Source organism: Phalacrocorax aristotelis, chromosome 1, assembly GCF_949628215.1.
Source record: "Phalacrocorax aristotelis chromosome 1, bGulAri2.1, whole genome shotgun sequence".
NCBI classification, from domain to species: domain Eukaryota; kingdom Metazoa; phylum Chordata; class Aves; order Suliformes; family Phalacrocoracidae; genus Phalacrocorax; species Phalacrocorax aristotelis.
Genome location: NC_134276.1, coordinates 22,485,105 through 22,503,013, shown reverse-complemented (window position 1 = coordinate 22,503,013; position 17,909 = coordinate 22,485,105). Strand labels below are relative to the sequence as shown.

The following is a 17,909-nucleotide window of genomic DNA, read 5'->3' as shown; positions in this document are numbered from 1 at the left end:
AAGGTCAAATCTGAGGCAAGGAGATGATAGCAGACCAAGCAGATTAATCCCTAATGCTCATGAAAACACTTATTCTCTTGTGTGAACTGTCCCCCTTCCCCAGAAAAAAAAATAGGGTGTGTAAGTAGAAAAATAAACTTGAATTTTCAATATTCATAAATATTGTAATTTTCTAAAATCTCTTGTACATTTGAACTGTTTTACTAACTTTTCAAGTTGTTATCGTACACTGTTAATCAGTGTTAACTGGTTTCCTTTTGCTGAGAAGAGAAACTTGTAGAAAAGCAGGTGTACTGCTGTCAGGATTTCAGTTCAAAGCAGTAAGATCAGTTACCTGGTATGACAAAACATTGTGTTTTCCTGCACTAATTGCTCTCCTGGTCATTGCAGTTTTTTAATGAGAACATAAGCTGGATTCTAGCTTTCCTTTTCCAAGACATTTTCAGTAGGATATATCGATATTTAGTGGATAATACCTCAGTATAGCTGTTCTTTAACTAGTGCTAAATCTGTACAGAAACTCATGTTTGCTGTAGTTGTCACCGAATGATCTTAAAACTGGTTTCATAATGGATTGTCTGTGGTGGACCAGACCCAGTCTAGCCTAGTTTTCTGTTTCAATGTGACGGGTAGTAGCTGCCTTGAATGTGTATATAATTAATGAATGTGAGAACTCTTCTGTCAGCAGCTGTATCTGCATCTTGTTTTCATAATCTTTGATTATTTTTTCTTTCATAAATTTTAAATGTTTTTTCCTGAAAATGTTTAAGCTCTAATCTTGATTAGAGATTTGTCTGTAATCACACCTTGGACAAGAGGGTGTTATGTACTGTGCAGAGCAAGTATTTCTTTGCTTTTAAATCTGTCTCGTTATTTCATTGGATGCCATAAAGGTTTTGCTTGTTAGAAATGATGAATAATGATTTCCTGGCTGCTTCTCTTGTCCCCACCTCCTTAAATGAACCTCTAATATATTGACTTTTAGTTGCCTTTTTCAGACAAAATATCCTTGTTCAAAAGCACTTCTACATATTTGATCTTCCCTGCTTCCCTTTTTTGTTAAGACCTCTTCTCTCTTAAACTGATAAAAAGATCTAAAAGATCTGCCTGGTATGAGTGTGGATACACCATGGATTTATGCACTAGTACAATGAGAGGTTTTGTCACTTATATTTTGTGGATTTATAAAGTTATTTCCTTCTTGGGTTATAGCTGAGCAATTACTTTACATGGAGCTGAGGTTCCTAGGTCCAGAAATACAGTTTACTCCAAAGCTTTGCCTAACAACTAATATGCTGAAGGTCTGTTAACATCTGGCTTCTAGCTAGTCATGTCCCAGACAAGGCCAGAAGGACTGAGACAAAAGGCTGTTGGCAGAGCTGAGAAATAGCTATCGTGTCTCTCATGTCTGAATTTGAGATGCATGAAGTAGGCCTCCATATGTGTAAATGATTTTAAGGGCTGTCTTTAGTATGTGTATGTCCTGAAGGTACCCCATGAAGCAGGCTTAAGTGTCCTTTTTAGAGGCTGGGAGTCTAAAACCACAGCTACCTTTTTTGGGGGGGGATCAGGTTTAGGTAAGGTGTACTATGCATCTGCTGTTGAGCTACTTGAAGAGGACAGGACAGAGGATCCTGATTCCTAAATCCTGTTCCTGTTGTTGCTTCTACCAGTTATCCAGAGGGCAAAATGCCTCCATCTCCTCTAGCTTTATGCCGTCCCCTGAAGTGGACCTACTCATCTGTCTGTACCTAAAAAAGAATTCAGTTATACTTACGTGTTTTGTGCATCTGGGACATGGTCAGTTAAATCTAGCCAGAGATTTATTTTCTTAGCACTTAAATAACTTCCAATTACAGATTACACGTAAGGAGGAAAAAAAAAAATCATGAACCCTGGGAGGGTAAAACTTAACACACTGCAGCCAGAGTCTGTGCTACTTGTGACACACTTGAAAGAGCTGTAGACCATTTGTTCAGATTTATTTTTGTGTGTGTGTCTTAGTGTTCTTCTGTAAACACCATAGCCACTTTGTAGAAAAATAGGGTATTGGGGCTAGTTGAAAGGTGAAAATGTTTTCACTAAAGTAATGCCGGAGAAGTTTGTCACTGGAAGCTCTCCAGTGAAAGGATGTTGAAAGAAAGGTGAGTCAGTGAAATGGAAGACAGAAGAAGGAATTTTGAGCAGCATAAAGAGGAAGGAGGGAGGTAATGTTTGTTTTTCCTAATTATGATTTCAGGAGAGTAACTGGCTGCAAAATTACTTAATTATCTTGTGTTTATTGTAAACTCCGATGCTTTTTCTGAAGACACCAGAAGTGCTTTTGCTTCATAAATCATACTAAATCAAAGCACTTTCATTATATTAGAGTTCCCTAAATTGATGTCACAACTTAAGAAAAACACTTTTATCTGCAAGCACTTAAGAATGCTGCCACTTTCAGAACCATGTAAGACATTAGGAGCTGGCTTGTTCAACTCCTTTCAGCTTTCATGCTGACACGTACCATATTGAAGACATTGGTTGTTTGTATAATACTTGGTTTGATCTTTTTCCCTGGTACTTTCAGTACTGTTGAATCAATCAAAGGATTTATTGCTCTGTTGGGCATTAGCATACATTTAGATGTTTCTGCATTAAGAACTGTTCGCAGAGGAAAAGGCTTTTATGTCAAAAAGGAGAGTAAACAGTATGACCGCAGCTGCTTTGAGCTGTGCTGTTCTTTCTGACCCGTGTATATTTCAAAATGAGCCTGTTTGTACTAGCAATTATTACAGTTCGTGTTACATGGTTGTGAAGGGTTCCCTCTTCCCCCTCGTCTTTTTTTTTTTTTTTTAATTTTAGTTCCTTCAGTCTTTCTCGCAGCTAGGCAAAGGCTACAAATGGCGAGAGGATTCTCAGTGGCTCTTGTGATGGTTTGCTTCGTTCATTGATTAGCATGCACAATTGAGTTCTTTATCCACTGCTGCATGATGTACTGGGAATAGTATTGCAAAGACAGTTGCTAAATAGTGAGAATTTCTGCATGACATGTGAGTGTAACTCTCCTTGGAAAATTCTTAAGGTGAACCTCTTGGGAGAACCCAGGTCTGCAGAGGACTGACTGATCGTCTGGACCTTATTCAAGCCTCACTAACATCCGTGGAGGGATTAGCTTTAAACTGGGCTCATAGTGGTTACTGTCAGCTATTAGATTCAGTAAAGAGCCACTTAAAATGTGTCTGTGGCTCTTGTGGTAGTCTTATTTATGCTTGTTTATTGGTGTCACAGATACGTAGTCAAACATAGGAACAGGTAGCGGGGAATAAATGTGTTGTTCAGATATAAAAGGCTGGGAAATCTTAATGTAGAAGTTAGCATTGACCATGATAATTACGGCACAATGCAACTGAAAAGGTTTTTGTTGGTTTTAGAACCTCTGTGTCTTCGAGCAAACCTCTTCTTCATAGTAAAACAGAAATATGTGTGACAAAGCATTTAGGAAGATTCCAACTCCAATACATATGTTAAAGGTTCATCGCAACTGTTAGACAGAAATGAGGCTAATGGTCAGTTTTCAGTTCTACTTCTTCCTGACCAGTTTTCTCAAGTTAGGAGAACTAGATCTAGTACCCAATTTCCTTTTATCTTGCAAAGGTGAGTGAAAGAAACTAGAAACATCTGTCACTACAAAGTCTGACTTTTCTGAAAACTGTGTTATGATCAGACATTATGCACTAATGAGATAAAAATGTTAATTTTTGCTAGGTTTGGAAATAGTAATGTGGAGAGTGTTTCTAAAAAATGTAAGTCCTTGAGAGCTGACCCTTTTGGAAGGAATCTCTCCCATGTGGAACTTCCTTGCTGGATCAGAGCAGTTTCTGTTGTCTGCACTGGCTGTCTAGCTCTTTCAAGAGATCTGTTTATTTCTTTTGATGGATTGGCTTTTATGCCAGATGTAATTTTTTTTTTCTGAAGAGTCTGTGGCATAAAAATAATGAAGAAATTTATTAGTGTCTACCTAAAGTGTTCTTAACTTAAAGTTGCCAAGTCTAATGTATCCACTGTTAAAATACAAAAAATACTCAAGGAAATGATGCAAAGTTATTTATATAATTTCAACACCAGTGTTTTTTTCAGGCAAAAGAAAGGGCATGATGTGATGGTGAGGAGAGCCTGAAGTGCTGATGGATGAGGAAAAGGCAAGCTGGAAGGAGAAAACTGTTTACCTGGGGAAGGTGCTCCAATAACACGGGATAATGACTACATGCAGGGGAAGGAGATGAGGTCACTTCTCTACTGCAGTGCCCAGTTATACTGTGTCTCACTGGAGACCTTCAGCACACAAGACAACATGTGTACTAAGCATACTTGTTTGTAATCCAAGCCTTACTGTGTGACAGAACCACATGCGAACCATCTTCAGTGACCGTATCAGTCCTTCAGTAGGAAAGTGCTTTTGTTCTCACTAAATTGAGACTTCAGATGTAGAACAGTCTAGATGGAAGGGCCTTCTGGAGGCCTCCTGCTCAAGGCAGGGTTGTCATCCACAGTAGGTCATATCAGCCATGACTTTCAGTAGTTGAGCCACAGAAAACGCTTACGGGCAGAGATTCTAAAATCTCTGGCAAATCTTTTCCATTGCTCAACATCTTCATGAGAACGTCTGTGATATCCAACCTGGACCGCCCACTTTGCAGTCTGTGACTGTTGGCACTTGTTATATTGTTTCATAGTTTTTAAGTAACTCCATTTTAAGGAGTAGTACGCTGTTGTTAAACTACTCTTTACCTGCACAAGCCCAGGTGACACAACCTCTTCTTACAGGTTATGTATTTTAGATCCCGGACCATCTTAGTAATTATCTGCTGGATTCTTTACAGTTTCTCTCCTTCTCTTTTCAACTTGAGCTTTAAACCTGGACATGTTATAGATGTTATCTTACCTGTGCTGAAGAGAGGGCTGATAATAACTTATGTCTTTGTCCTGGCCACATTTGTGGACTGGGTCACTACCCAGTACACAGTGTGCCTCGATCACACTAACAGTGCACTTCTGGCTCACACTGAACCTGATGCCCATCATAATGACTAGGTCCCCTCCAGTGGGGCTGCTATTCAGCCATTTCTCAGCCTGCACTAGTACATTAGGTTCTTCTGTCCCAGGTGTGGAGCTTTGCCTTTCTCAATGAAGAACTCGGGGACTAAGCCAACAAACCTCAGAATTTCTCAAGGTTCCTCTGATTAAAAGCCCTGTGATACCTTGTAATCTAGTCCCCCTAGTTCATCATTATCTGCAGACTTGCTGAGGGTATCCTCTTTGTCAGCATCTGGGTTGCTGGTGATGTCGAGCAGGATGGGTCATCATGGTAACCTGACTGTTGCCAGCTGGGCACTGAATGTTTGACCTTATTCCTGTGAACTATATTTTATACAGAGAATAATGTATTAGTTATGTCTCAAATACATTAAAACAGTTGGATCCTCACTTGGGTTAATCACTCTGCTGTGCTCCAACGGCATGTTGGCTTGCATTTGGGGTGTTATTTGTACTGGATATGAAGAATGTGAATGAGAATAAAATCTGTATTCCTAAAAATTAAACAGCAGGGTATCTACAGTACTATTACAGCTAAGTGCATTTAGAGAATAAGCAGATTTTCTGTTCCATGTAAATTGTTTGGGGTTTTTTTGCATCCAGAAGACTTAGTAATTTACTTTTTTTGGCATTCAATCTGTTTTTATAGCGTTATTTTAATCCAAAGTGTTAGCTTTGATTTTTTTTTTTTTTTAAAAGTCACGATCAAGTGTGAGTGTAAGGCTATTAGTAGTCTCTAATCTTGATGTTTTTCCATTATACTCATGGGAGAGCTGCTTGTATATCTCTCGATCTTCATGAACTGAGTGTTTTGACCACTTTCATGTTAATTAGAGCTGCTGAGTTCTCCTCCTGGAATTTTGCAGTAGTAACCTTTGACTATGCCTTGCGCATCACTGCCAGCAAACTTCTAGCAACAGTACTGTGACCCTGTTTGGAGAAAGAGGGTGCAGAGAATCTTATCAAGGTACACGAAGTGAAGTGGTTTTTCAAAACTTAAGAAAATACAGTGCCTTGAAGATACATGCTGGCAGCCCAGCAACACAGCCATCTACTTCGGCAGTGAGGGTACAAGCTGTGCCACGTGACTCTGACAGTGAATTCACATATGCAGTTGTCATCACCAAAATGACTGGCACATCTGATTTTAGGAGGCTTGTGATCAGCCTCTTGCCTACTGTCCCCATCAGCCCCCTGGCTCTCTTGGGCACAGTTTATTTAAAGATCATATTTACATTAGTATGCCTTGTGTCCTGCTTTGCAGACTAGCTTGTATCATAGACTCATAGGATGTTGTGAGTTGGAAGGGACCCACAAGGATCATTGAATCCAACTCCTGTCCCTGCACAGGACCACTCCAAATTCACACTGTGTCTCGGAGGGTGTTGTCCAAGTGCTTCCTGAATATTGTTAGGCTTGGTGCTGTGACTTACCTCCCTGGGGAGACTGTTCCAGTGAGCTAGCAGGAGCTGGTAGAAGGTACTGTATATCTGCCAGGTCCTTTGAACATTATAGCTTTTCACATTATCACATCTATGTTCAGCTTCCACATGTCTTAAGAGCTTACCAGTTGCCAGGTTGTATTTGAAAGTGGGGGCTCTTTTTACCTCAGTAGCCTATTTGATTATGGAATTATTCTCAGTGTATTTTGAAAATGAGTTGCTGTTTGAATTTTGCCAGTGGGCTAAATATATAAATTCTGACATATAGTGAACAGGTTTATGGAAGCCTAAGTTCAGAAGTATTAGCTTGTAACTGAAAAATAAAATTAAATTTTACTGTGTAAATTGAGAGTTGACTACATGCTGCTACGAAAGCCGTATTATTAAGTGAGGTGAGCATGCATAGGCTTTAAGCTTTTCTCTAGACAGAAAGCACTCTAAGCCGACTTGCTTTTCATGGCTGGATTTAAAGAAAGCATTAGCTTAGCCATACTGATACACTCGGGTACATGTGGAGAGTATCCTGTTTAACTCACAAAACCCCCATTCCTGCTTCCTATAGAGGCCGTGAATTTTTCAGCACTGGGCAAGTCGTCATTTTCCCTCCCAAGTTTTTTGACTTTTAATCTTGGTTGACACAGGAAGAGTGCCCGTGAATACAGTTTAACTCCTAGCATTTCCTTCCCACCCCCAATTTCCATGGTATCTTTTTAAGGAGATGTTTCATGGGATCTGGCTCATTTAGCTCTTCCAGTCGTATCCTATGCTATGGGTGATTTAAGTTACCGTAGCAATAACAAGGTAGCTCTGCCTGATACTTCAGATTCCATTGGCACTAATGACTTGGATGTGTTCAAGTTCAACATTACTGTGGTACTAATGGTCTGAAGCAGCCCAGTGCTTAAAATCACTCTAGCAGTGAGAGGACTCCTCTTGTGTTCCAAGACCAACATGGTATGAAAGTGGCATGGAAGGAATCTGTTCTCTTCTGCCCCTATGGGCTGATACTTTAGGCTGCTTCTCAGTTGTCCAGAAGTTCACCTTAGAAGACAAGTTAATAGATAAAGGAGTCATTATAATGCCTGCTGAAATGTTTCAAAGCTGGCTTTCTCTCCAGGAAAGAAGGTTCTTCAGGCAATATCCAGCTTGCTTTCAGGAAAAGGTTAACTTCAGAACTGTGGTGTTCTAAAGCTCCTTTTGTATAATTGTTCATGTGTTTAGTTTTTTTTTCTTTTTCTCCTGAAGTAAAAGGGGTGGCAGAAGGGGACATCTGCCCTGGCATCTCTTACTTAGCACTAGCTAAGCATGTCCTGTGAAACACGGGCTTGTGTGTTACCAAACTGGAACTGCAGCGTTTTGTGTCCGTTCTGTAAAGATGCAAAGGTTTGACGTTGTGAAGACTTGGCTTCTAGTTTTGTGTTCTTAGTCTAATTCAGGAGCAAAAATGTTGGCCTAGTTTGAGCAATTAAGCAAAATATTTGTGCTTTTTTGACTGTACTCCATAGAGCACTGTCTTGTGCGAACCTCTGTCTGTACTAGTAGGACTGGTTCTGTGGTCAGAAATATGGATGAGATTAAAACTAAAAATCATATGTGCACAAGAGAATCAGCTCAGAGTTGAGACACATGCAGGAAGTGAAAACTGCAATTTCTTTGCATTTTTTCAAAACTCATGAAAATATTCAATAACAGCAAGGTAGCCAGCTTGGAGCTTTCCAAAAAGACATAATTCTGAAGTCACTGCAAGTTTGGAAAAAACAGGGAGTTGAGTTTTTGAAGCTTTTCCTTGTGTTAAGCACTTCAGGCTTGTGCATATACTGTTAATAAGAGCACTAAGGAGCAAGCATGGACACTGCTCTGTGGTTGACCATCCTGTACTATTACAGTACTCCCTGACTGTGCCTGGACTGCTCAAAAATGCCTGGACAAGCTTCTCAGGACAGTCAGCTCAAACAATTGCGGCAGGTGTGAGACTGGACAAGGTTGGCTTCCTCTTTCCTGGCAGTTGCCGGTCCTATCACAGGAGGTGGTATGCTCACGTCCTCTGTGATAGCCTGTGATGTGCGTCTTCGGCAGACATGCTCTGCTCTGTGTCAGGGTCCTCACACTTTAAAGGTGCTTGAAAATCAGGGGTGCAGGGGACCAATATATGTTGTGTTCACTCTGCTGTCTGTTTTCCTATTTTGTTGTTACAGAAGCAGCTGCTGTTAATCACTCTTTTCGCAAAACACAGAGCATTTATGTATTGTAAACCTGAATATGGAAAAATTCACCCAGACTATGATAATGTTGGAACTGTGTGTTTGAGGCTTATAGATGCCCTAGCAATATGGCCATGTTAGTGGCAGGTCATAGGCAGAGACGGTATTACTAAACCTTCTTGATGAAAATTTAGTCCATTTATGGTATAGGTGGTGACTGAACACAACAGAAGCGCCCCCTTACCGTAGATGCTATGTTTTAATGCTTAAATTTAATAATGAGCTTAATCTGTAACTGACATTGTTGTACAACATTATTCCTTTCTTTTTACTCCTTCCCCACTCTTTTTTTAGCAGTTGCTTGTATTGAGTCTGAGGTTAGAGGTTAAAGTAAAGATTCTTTCTTGCAGCTTATGTTTGGGAGTAGTGAGCGTGCTGTGAATGTTTTTCTGTAAGTTAATACATAACCTGGCTTTGAACAGTGTATAGATTTAATAGTTGACCAAGACTGAGCTCGTCCCAGTCAGACTTCAGTTGTTGATGTCTTTTCTATCTAAAAGTGGTCTGAATTTTAATAATCCTGGTGGGAACACCCCAGTGCTGAACTTACCTAGCTGCAGAGGTATTGTAAAAACCAGACGTTAGGTTCATTTTGGTTTTGTTGTTGTGCGGGTTGTTTTTTTTTTTTAATATGTCTAAAGATTTAGGGACTTCACCAGCATTTTTCTTCATGGTAAATAGAGACTGAACTTCAGGGAAGGGTGGAAAATAGCTTGCATTTCTTCGGCATTTTCTTGAAAAAAATTTTTTTGGAGCTGATACAACATGACCCTGACTTTTGGGGAATACTGATAATTCTGAAATGGGAAAGCTTGCTCTTTAAGAATAGATGGTACTGTAATTTTGGGTAATGAGCCTGGTACACTGCAGCCTTCTGACAACAACTACCGAGTAATGTACCCTGGTTGGGATTGCTTGTGTCTGTTCCAGGAGCATGTAATTCAGAGTTCCTAGACTTTTCAATGGTAATGTGTAGTTGTAAGTTGATCACTTATATTCATTCTCATTTTGAATTCCAGGAGACTTTTTTTGTAGAGAAGGGGGAAGAAGAAATCATGCAGAGTTTTTGGAACTCAGAGTGAAGTAACAAAACTGTCAGTGCTTGTAGCGCTGCTGAAATGAAAAACTCTCAAATCTGCTAGCTACATCTCCCTTCATCTTCCTCCTGCCTTTGTGGTTTGTTTCTCAGGTATATGATCCTGAAAGAAGCAGTAGTTTACAATAGGAATGCTGTCTGAAGCTGCTGTATTTTGTGTTTCTGAGCTGTGGTTAGTGTGGAGGGGCAGAGTGCCTGTCAGGTAGCAACGCTGCCCACATGGCACGGCTGATGCTACTGCAGTGTTTGCTGTTCTGCCTCTAGAGGCAGGTGCTCACCCTGGCTCTCCCAGTTGATCAACAGATCAACTTCATCGCAGGGCAGAGCCTTGCTCAGTGGCCTCATGTGCTTATTAATGCCTCCAGTCTCAACTGTTGCTTGATTACATTGTGTGTTGCTAAAGTCTGTAAACAAGTCTGCTGTGTGAAATGCACAGGTGCTCGCTCTCTGTGCATAGCCTCAAGGTTATGAAAGCACTAAGCTGTACGTTTTATAGGTTGATTTAGGTTTTTTCCTTCTGCCATTAGAAAAAAGCCAATTTCTGTGCTGCATGAGAACTGCTCAGGCTGATGAGCATGGAAATGAATGTGCCTTCATCAACTTGGTGTGAGGGAAGCTCAAAATTAATTTCATACATTAGTTTCACTTTAACAATGTATTATAACTGTTGCCACTAGCAACTGTTGTAGTCAAAAATGCAAAATAGTCTTCCATTCAATGCTGTGTTTATGCCAACTCATCACTTTCCAAACAATTTGCTTTCCAAACTAGAATTTTCCTATTTAATCTTTGCCCCATAAAGAAGGTTGGGGGAAGGGCAATCAAGACAGAGACATGCAGGGAGGGATATCAAAGAGGAGGATGATGCTGACTTGAAACTTAACCCTGTGTTCACTGGGGCATGGAGTATTATATCACACTGCTTAATACATTTAATTCATCTCAAAGAGATTAGTTCATAGTCCTTGTTCTCTGGAGATCATTTTAGTGACAACTGCGAATGGCAAATGAGTTGTCAAAATATGGAGCGCAGGGGGAAAATTCTTTAGTGAAACATACATACAAAAAAAGGAATGTGTAGTATTAGAAAACAAAATCTTCGGGATAAACTGGTACTGAATGAATTTGGGTTTTCCTCTTCAGAAGAGTGTGTAAGATTAAGTGGCTTTATAACTACAGAGAGAGCTTTTTATTTTAAGAAGGCATGTCTATTATGCCTGAAGTGATGCAGAAGGAACTATTTTGGTAACTATTAAATTAAAAAGAAACGACACATTCTGTGAGCATATATGTAGGGGGTTGTGGATGTGTTTTGACTTAGAGCTGTAATTGGCATCTGAAGTATCCTGTTCTGGATAACCTGAAGTGTAGAGGTAATATATGTTGGTGTTCAGAAAGTCGAGTGAGTGGCCTGTCAGGTTGAAAAACTGAAGGAAGATTTTTTTTTTTCCCCCCCTGTATTTACAGCAAGGTGAAATGAGACTCATAAGTGAAATGGGATGTAAAACTTTTCTTAAATAGACTTGAAATCAGTTTGATAAATTTGCATGAGTGAAGCAGTTTGGAGGATGGCCTGCTCAAGAAAACAATAGTACAGAGAAGTGAGATTGCAGCTGAAATAACAGAAGCTGTGGTGGTTTTCACAGAAGCCAGTAAAGGTTTGCTAAGACTTCATTTGTCTGTGTTCAGAAGAGATGGGACGGAGGAAATTACTGTAGAAATGAGTTATCAAGAGCTGGAAGCACAGTCAAGAAGCAAGAATTTTAAGAGAAGGGAAGGAGGATGGGGTGTATCAATCAGTTCAGCGCTTGGTGGGTGTATCAATCAGTTCAGCATTGGGTGCTTATGTCAGCAGGAAGCAGGAATTCCACCTTCCCAGACAGCAAGAGAGCAAAAGCTTGTGCACCTGATCAATTTGAAAGTATTTAGCACTGCAGTAATGCAAGATGGGTTTCATTCTGTGTAATCTTACATGTCAGTAGTAGGGTTTCTTCATGTGAACTAGTTACCTTCAGCCCCCTTTACCTTGGTGGAGAGAAAAGGGCACTTGTGAGAGGAGATAAACTGTATACCCTTAAAGTAGACGTCTAAAATAAGCCAGATGAATTGCACTCCAGAAGTGCCTGTTTCTCCACATTGACTATAAAAGGAGCGTAGTGTGATTAGTGCAGATGGAGATGTCTCCATTGGAGGCACTTATATTTACTTGGATGAATTCCTTTGGTGCTTTTTGTGAACGTTAAAGTATCCATCAATTTACTTAGTGCTGTCTCCAAAGTTCTAAGTACTGCACCAGAGCCAGGCCCTGTGAAATCATGGTTGTCAGCAGGTGAAGGAGATTTGGAGCACTTGGTAAATGAAAAGCATTCAATGTAATGCATGTTTTGAGTTGATATAATGTGTGCACGTTTTTGTTCACTCTTCTGCAGTGTGGGTTATTGCATCATTATAAGTCTATCCAAGATATCTCGAAGCATCATTATTGTAATTCAAGACTAGCTCTTGTTTGGATGACACATAGTTGAAATTTGGGCCCTGGTGTGTGTCAGGAGAAATCAATGTGTAATTAAAAACTGCGAAATATGATGTCATGGTGACATTCCTTGCTTTCTGAGCATTACTTCTAGTAGTGTGTTAATTTATCATGTTGCTTTTTCTGGGGACCAATGCATAAATTTAAATGTCAATATTATTGATAGCTCTCAGCTTTCTGGGCTTTCTCCCATCTCTGCCTTTTCTGAAGATGAGGTCACTGAGCATTTTGATGTGCTAGTGTATTTTACGATAGAACAGGGTAAAATCATGTTCACTGCAATAAAGGTAGGCTCTTAAGGGCCTCTTGTATTGCATTAACAAGGCATTTCAAGGAAGTAGAATATCGAATTAATGTTTCATGTTAAAGACATTAATGTCTTCATTTAATCCCTGTTACAGCAGGGAAGCAAGAGGAGGTAATACTTGAAACAGCTTCCTTCTGTGCCTTCCTCTTTCCACAAATGAACGTTACAAACTTAGATGTGTGGGTAAGAATCTTAAGATTCTTAAGATTCTGTGTGGGTAAGATGTCTTAAGAGTATTTTGTATTGAATTGGGGGTGGGGGAAATACGGAGTCTTCAACAGAAATGCTCTAGTTTCCTTGCTTTGGGGGAGAGGACCCACAAACAAGAAAATCCCTACAAAAACCAACCCATGTAGAGGGAACAGGAGAGTGCTGAGACTCAGTATCAAGCTGTGCGTTGTTTGGGTGTGGAGGAGCTTGTGGGGTGCCTCCTCTTCATGGCCTTGTTTATATCCAAACCATCTTACATCTTTTATACATTACCTAGTATTTTTCTGTCTATTTTATAGGATAAATGGACTCCAGTAAAGTTTGCCTAACTTGTTTTTTATTAATCATGTCTCTTTGTATACAGTCTCATATACTCTATATTATACTCTAGCAGGGCCCTGCTTCACTGGGTACTTTAGTCTTGAATGCAACAAATAAAACTAATCATTTCCTGAAATAATGTATTTGTATTTCCCTCCTGTGGCTTATGTCTGTATACTTTGAAGCATCTGCAATGACGCAGCTGTAGTTTAAGGGCCTGTGTGAGAAGTGTTATTTACAGTTACTATCAGTTGCTCTCATGCATCTTTAACTGTGCAATAAATAGATATGCATAGGGACAGAATTAAGAAACTATTTCTCACTGCTGATAGTATCTTGTGGAGCATAGCTGACCTATGTGACACAGGACTGGTTGTGCTGATTGTGTCCTTCCCATCTCATTTGTGACTGCATCTATTTCGATATTTTCACTGAAAGGTGATGGAGCTGGTGTGAATTTGTGAATTGCTCTGGTTGTCCCATAAGTATTCCTGATGAAAAAAATTGAACTGGAAGATCCTCTATTTGTGCTTGAATCTCTTCTTAAAGAAATAAAGCTTGAGCAAACCCTCCAGCAAAATGCTGAGTAGAATCATAGAATATCTCAAGTTGGAAGGGACAAGTAAGGATCATGGAGTCCAGCTCCGTGCTTCTTGCAACACTACCTAAGGCTAAACCGTAGGAGTAGAACTTTTCTGAACAGGCAGAATGTATCGGGTAAGAAGTTTTCTCAGAGATGTGTGTACCTGGGCTGAAGAAGTAAATGCAGACTGAAGATTTAAAGCCACTGGGAGCTGATCTGCAGAAGTTGGTTGGAAGCCACTTACAACATCCTCTGTGGAAACCAGCTGTGTTACTGTTCTGTGCTGTGTCCTGTGCTATTTTTTTCATGAGGCTCATATAAATACGAGAGGGACCTTAAAGTATTTGATAGTAAAATATAGTACTGCATTATATGAGAAGTCCTTACCCTTGCCTGCTTCCACAGTTCCCTTACGGATTTAAGTGACCTCAGGATGATTAGGTCCATGTCTTTCTGAGGGTCCCTGGCTTTGTGCTGCATTTCTCTCCTACCTTCTTCCCAAGGTATAGTGCTTTGTGCCCTCTCTTGCTGCCACCCATCCCATTACAGAGGGAGCAATGTGCTATCATGGCTTCAGTCATCTCATTCAGGGTGGAAACTGCTTTCTATGTTAATCTGTTAAAGGTGCTGAAAAAGATCAAGCAGGTTTGAGACTGAGAAGAACCATCCATTTTTCCATACCAGCTTTTACTCTCTCAAGAGCAAGGCTACTGGAAAGAAGTTCCAGAGGCAGGGAAGTAGCAGCTCTGCTGTATGGCTGACGCTTAACTGTATGCATCCCTTCCATCATCCACCAACACTTCATATTGCACAGCCAAATGCTGGATGCTAAACACGTTATAAAGGTACAGTCCTAGGTCCTCAGGGAAGCAGTTTGAGCAGGTACCTAAAGACTTGATCCTGTAGCTATAATTGTAGTATCTGAAACTTGACTTTTTCTAGGAGTATGTGTAAAAGAGAGAATCAGTCTAGACTAAGCTGATTGTTGCCAAAGACACTTTTGAGGAGAGACAGTAAAAATAATTTAGGTATAAGCAAACTTTTCCAGTGTGAACTTTTCTGAGTTGTGCTCTAAGAACCTTTGTTAGAAGCATTGCTGACTAGGGAATGAATACATGAGTAAGCAGAAGATTTTGATGCTGCTGATGTTTTGCTCACATCTTAGTTCTTATTTGGGTGTGTATCAAGGCAAGGTTTACACCCTGATATTGCTGAAGTGAGCTCTGCAGTGAAAGCCAGGGATGTTCTACCAAATGATAATTACCAATAACTGCCTGTCACTGCAAAATTTTTCCCTGAAGTAGTTAGTTCTTACTAGTGCTTTTTACTTTGAACTTATTCGTTTGTCCAGGAATCTTTGTGAACTTGGCTATTTCTCTTCCCCTTCCAAGTTATCACCTGGGGGAAGCTGCAGGTTAATAGTGTCCTGCGCTATAATCTTCCCGTTCATTCATGTAGACAGCCTATCAAATGTGCAGAAATGGACCGCAGCTCTCATCAGCTGGCTAAGGGGATTAATGTAATCTAATACAGTGTGTTGTTACTGAGTAGATTACAAGGAGCAGGAGAGGTTTGGAAGCTGAGAGTGTGAGTTGGGAGGGGTGTAAAAACCCCTCAGGAAATCAGTAGGCATCTCAATTTGTAACTTTTGAAGTTAATATACCGTGTGCAGCAAAATGTGTTCTCTGGAGTCTGGGGATACACTTGATGGGGAGGAGTCAAAGAGGATGCTTGTTATAAAGCTTCTGTTTACAATAAAGTACAATCAAGTAATACTTTGTGCTGAAATCTTGTCTTAATTTCATGTTCTTAAAGGGAGTGCAGAAATATTTTTGGTGTTTAAAGCATATATCTAGTGTTTCCTGTAGCTTGTTTAGTCTTATTAGGCTTATAAAGATGTTAGTCTTTTTAACTGGGTGTTACGTAACTGTGGGTATAATTAACTTTTTGGTCAAGACAGTAAAAACACACTCTGTGTATGTTATGTAATAGTAAAATGTGTTTATATTAGGGCGTTCCATTGATTTGACAAATAATAGGTCATTAATGCCAGTCCACATCAGATCTCAAGTCACACCTACACTGCAGGCACAGAAATGAATACAGACTATATTAGCTTGCTTGACATGTCACGGTTAAACTGGACTTATAACAAGCTCGAGCATCTCTGCCACATTCTGGTCATGTCTGAAGTGTCTGTAGACAGGCTGCTAGGTTAAACTACAGATTCAGAGATGCTGTTCAGAGTCCGTCTTTTCTCATGCCTGTGTTACTTTAGGCATATTTAAACCAGGAAACTGCTTGGCTATTTCTAACGCGGTGAAACTGAAAACTAAATGAACACAAAGTGGATGTCTGAGAAAAGTGTCTGTCTGAGCAGGACCTTAGCAGATATGCATAACCCTCAGCTGCAGTGAAATAATTGCATGAGAGGACTACCAAAAGTATATGGTCCTGTGCACTGGAGGTGCCCCTGGGGCTGGTAAAGACACTGGGGCTGGTAATGGGCGCCTGGGCACTTGTCAGTCCCGTCCCTCCAGAACTGGCTCCAAGCCCTTCTGGAGCTCCTATTTTATGGCTTGAAGTCCTTGTTGACTGCCTATTCCATTCCTTGGTATTTTTATCATGTGAAGATTGGGGGGTGGGACAGAGGGGAGTGAGTGTGCATGTGTGTATGTATTTATGAGAGAAGTTAAAATTTGGTGCAGACTGTATTCAGAGCTGCTGTATAATTATGAACTGTCAGCTTTCATGCACTGTAGGTTGGTTAGTGTGTTAGAGTATTCTGTTGGTAGTTTAACTGGACCCCTATGGTGCCAAGCGTTGTTTTCATTGCTAGGTAGTTGAGTGCTTAATAAATCTATCCAGTGGTATTAAGTAAATCTTATGGACCAGTCAACTTTTGCCTGTTTTCAGCTTTTAGAAACAGGACAGCTGCTAGACTTTTCAGGTGGCTTAGTTCACACATTAATTTTGAGCTCAACAAATTTTTCTCAGGAACTCTTTTTTCCCCCAGTTACTCATCAAGTTGTTTTAAGAGGTGGTCAGCACTAAACAAAATCAAGGCCATAAACAAAATGGTAAACAAGATAACTGCTTTTGTTGATCAGCAGTAATCCAACCAGGTGTGTTAAAAGGCTATGTAAGCTGCTCCCACAGGATGTAGACTCTGGAAAAAATGCCATGTAAAAAACCTCTGTCTCCCCCATTCCCCAAGCTCCCCATTCTCCCTCTACTTTGAAAAGTAAAACTTTTAGATATCAGTTACATTCTTTTCATTGAGTGTTATGTGGCTGACGTGAGATGTGGAAAAGTTTTGTCTAAAGCTTTATTTAAAGGAGTATAAAATAGTTTGGAACTTTAACTAAAACTGATGGGGAAAGGAATTAGGGTTGTTTGTACAGATGGGGTCAGAATGGAAATATTTAATCTACGTGTAGGTATTTCCAGAATACCTCATACGATTTGGTAACCTGATCTACCTTTTCCATGAAAAAAGGGCATTTTGGGTGTCTTATCCAATTTAGTAACCTAGTCCTGAGTGTTTTTCCACTTCTCCCTAGTTTAGACTAGTTTAACTCAGTTGAATTCCATAAATTTTTATCAGACTGGAATTGATGTATAATGAAGGAAGCATCAGGTTGAAGTAATTACCAATGAAACTGATAAGAATATTCAGAAGTCATGAAGTCAGTCCTTTGTTTTAGAATTGGAACTCAGTAACATCATCACTGAAGTCAGACTTGCACTAGCATGCAAGGCGTATGTGAGATCAGGGAGAGGCCTTTCTTCTGATCCTAACTGTGTAGTCTGAGATGGGAAAGGTGGCCTGGCAAAGCGGGGAGTAAGCTGGAGCAGGGGATAAGGTAAGCCTGCAGTACCTTTTGCCAAACCACTGAAAATCTCTGATGGATTTACTTTCTGAACATATTAGTGGTCTTTCCCCTCTTGGAGCAAGATGCACTGCTGACAGCAGACAGGGAAGCCTGCACTGTTAATCTGTAAACCATCATAGTTGAAAAGGAAACTCCTTTCACCCGTGTTCCCAATATGATGTAACTTGTGTATGCTGAAGTGTAT

The 17,909-nt window shown here is 40.1% G+C and overlaps 1 protein-coding gene across 2 annotated transcripts in view; it reads left to right on the top strand.

Moving 5' to 3' along the window:
- The window catches only part of ATP8A2 (ATPase phospholipid transporting 8A2), a 300,975-nt gene that overhangs the window by 127,274 nt on the left and 155,792 nt on the right, over nt 1-17,909 (top strand). The gene's annotated exons all lie outside the window — the stretch shown is intronic.